General features: G+C 34.2%; 1 protein-coding gene across 1 annotated transcript in view; it reads left to right on the top strand.

The window, feature by feature from the left end:
* Nucleotides 1-2,102: 2,102 nt before the first annotated feature.
* The window catches only part of LOC106883652 (ras-related protein Rab-1D), a 135,796-nt gene continuing 134,565 nt past the window's right edge, over nucleotides 2,103-3,333 (top strand). Inside the window, exon 1 of the mRNA XM_052966428.1 lies at nucleotides 2,103-2,443. The gene's annotated coding sequence lies outside the window, so the exon portion shown is untranslated. The remainder of the gene's footprint in view (nucleotides 2,444-3,333) is intronic.

Below are 3,333 nucleotides of genomic sequence, written 5' to 3'. Positions count from 1 at the left end.
AAGTCACGGAATACTGGATTATTTTAAGAGCATTACTCATAATTTATCATTTATTTTTTTAGAATAATTCTTCTTTCCCCCAAATGAAAACTGAGTAAAAATACTGTATTTTTTTTCGGAGTTGTGAGCTTTGGCTTTTTGACTGTGGCTGTTGAGCAAATTTAATATTTAATATTTCTTTATCTCTTTCCACCGAAGTCGACTTTGCCTTTCATCTTTTCGGGGTCGATAAATTAAGTACCAGTTGCGTACTGGGGTCGATCTAATCGACTGGCCCCTTCCCCCAAAATTTCGGGCCTTGTGCCTAGAGTAGAAAAGAATATTTCTTTGTCTCTGATTTACTTTTTCACTGCTTATGAAATGCGATGTAATTACCCTAAAACTTCTAAATATGATTTGGCATTATATCTACTCTGCAAGTAAATATATAAATAAATACAACGATGTAAAGGCTCGCCATGTAATCACTTTGCAATGAAATTCGTAGTCTTAGTTTCTGCCGCTCTCCAAGGAGCATAAGCTGACTCGTTTCTGTAATTTGAATACTGTAGGGAAGGCTGCAAGCTTTGCACTCCATCCCTCTTTTTTCGCACCGGTCTCTAACCGGTTATGCCAGATACTTACCCAAAATTTCGAAGTCAAGAGAGGATCCGTAATCCTAAATAACTGCTCGTTACAGACACTGTCTGCCAGAGCCAGCTGTGCCTAGTACTCATCTAAGACAAGGTCGTTACGCCCTGTAGTTATGATTGAGGTTATTACCCACTACCCAGGCGATGTAAACTGGCATATTTACAGCGATGAATTTACTGGACACCGTTGAAACCATCACATCAGTCAGTCAGTCCATGTTTTATTAATTCATCTTTGCACGTTGCACGTACCATCGAACGAGCTACTACTTGGTCACATGAACTGCAAAAAATAGCAGCTCAAAATCCCTTGAACTCTTAGAAGGTTATATAAGGATGGGTGAGATATTCATGGTTGGAATTAGATCATAGGTCTGCATGTTCAGAGTTGATCTAAGAAATCAGTAAAAGCAAAAATCTCGTTCCAACAGATCGTAGCTAACGATACTTTTTGTGTATTTTAACCCTAAAGAATATATTAGTCCACACACTTGGTACCAACATATGTTAGAGAACCATGGCATTAATTAAATAGATTTTCACCTGATGTTAAATTGAGGTTTAATAAGTGGAAAAAAACTGTAAACTGAGATGAGATTAGTACACGCTTCCTCTACTCAGAAAGCCTCCACCCTTATCCGCCAAGCCACAGAAGAATCTTTGCACTCGACTGCAATTTCTGTTCTTGTTTCCTTTTGGTGTTGAAAAGAACAGTGAAATTAATATATATATATATATTTAAAAATATTTTTTCAAAAAAAAAAAAAAAAGTATGATCTGTACTAACATGCATCCACAACGATGAATATGCTAGTGTATGTATATATGTATGTATGATCGTACATACATACATATATATATATATATATATATATATATATATATATATATATATATATATATATGTTATCATTGGCATGAAGTAACTCGATATGCAACGACCGCAGCTGTTCGGCTCGTGTTGAATAATCTCTCCCTCCTACCGCTAACTTATCCACTCCCACACATTTCATATCTGACTATTTTTTTTTTAAAGATTATTTTATTACTTACCAACATTGCTTTTCGTCACATTACTCTTCTTTATCAATACCTCTCCAATATTCCTCTTTTTCTTGATCGTTCATTTTCTCTCCCATCCTTCGTATTCAAAGACTTCATATAAAATAATTATTTGATTACAGTCTTAATCTAGCCTAGTCGAAATAAAAATAGATAGAAAGAAAGAAGTGAGGGAGAAAAATAAAGAAGAAACTCATCTAAAGTTATCTCATGTATGCTCATACTGACATGTTTACCCCCGTACCGAGGACACCTGGAAGAACTAATCAGTTTCCACCCTTAAAGATACCCGTTGAGTATTTCCTATACCACAATCGGTATTACAGACTTATTCTGTTTAAAACTAGTGAAGAGAGGCGCCGGAAGACACGAATTAAACGTTACAGAACTTCCCAGTTTTGTGTTACTACATTCTACGTATTACATTATATCAGCTTAGCTTATGTGTTTGGAGACAGTTACAGTAACGAGTGTTTGGTCTCCTACTGATTAATTCACACCAACCATTTTCACATCTCTTGTATTTCCTGCTTGAACTGGTCAATGAGCCATGATACAGATGTATGAATCTTCAAAGACCACGTAAACACAGTCTGTAAACTTCTCCAAGTGTGTTATAGTAACCTTAACTATCTTGCTAATTATAGAATTACTTACAACATCATATTTGAAAAGTCTTTAAAAGAAAAAATAAAGAAGATTGTTGTAAATAAAACCAAACTGTTACATCAGATAAAACAACAGAAAAGGTAAGTTTTGTCAAATTCTCTGCATCCATCTCCTAATTCGTCAATTTGATATTTTGGAATTGAACAGTTGATTTCAAACTAAGGCGATTAAAAAGAAAGAGTACACTTTTTTTAGTTTAAAGAAAAATTAATGATAGCTACATTTTGTGTCTCTTTTTTACATATACTCACTAGATACTCGATTATTTTACCAAACATCAAAAGTTACTTAAGAATGTTGATTATCATTTGCTCAAGCTTACTCCCAGGAATTGTTGTTGTTAGTCCCCGTGGTGTTCAAAATACTTTTGGCAGCAGTCGCTTTAGAACATAGAAATATTTTCACACTCTACCTACCACAATCAGCTTCCCTTTTCTTCAGGATGGTAAAAAAAAAAAAAATTAATGATGAACGTTATTTACATCAAATAAAGTTAACTTCAATTTTATTTAACGTAAATATTTAACATAAGAGCAAACACAAGGACCATCAGACTTTTTGTTTTCTTTTCTTTGACAGAGATATTCCGGTTATGTCCATTGTAGTTGATACCAAGAAGGATTCATGATAACAGTCAGTAACTTACTGCTTTATAGACGGTGGCTTAATTTTAGCGTAATTAACTTCGGAGAAGTGATATAAATAGGCATTTTGAATCCCTTCCGTGAACGCAGACATAACATACAACCATAGGATTTTGCGAGTTAATGAGAGAAGCTTTACGTCGTTGCTCTCTTCGTTGTTGTTCTTTATCTTTGGCTCTGATCAAAAGGCATTCGTACTGTGATCGTCTAACGTTATATATATATATATATATATATATATATATATATATACACGCACATACATACATACTGTTGTGTTTCTTTTTGTGCCTTATAATTTAACACACACACCGGTAAAATTTCCA

This window comes from Octopus bimaculoides, chromosome 3 (genome assembly GCF_001194135.2).
Source record: "Octopus bimaculoides isolate UCB-OBI-ISO-001 chromosome 3, ASM119413v2, whole genome shotgun sequence".
In the NCBI taxonomy this organism is placed as follows: Eukaryota; Metazoa; Mollusca; class Cephalopoda; order Octopoda; family Octopodidae; genus Octopus; species Octopus bimaculoides.
The sequence above is the reverse complement of the archived record's forward strand: the minus strand, read 5'-3'. Positions and strand labels throughout refer to the sequence as shown.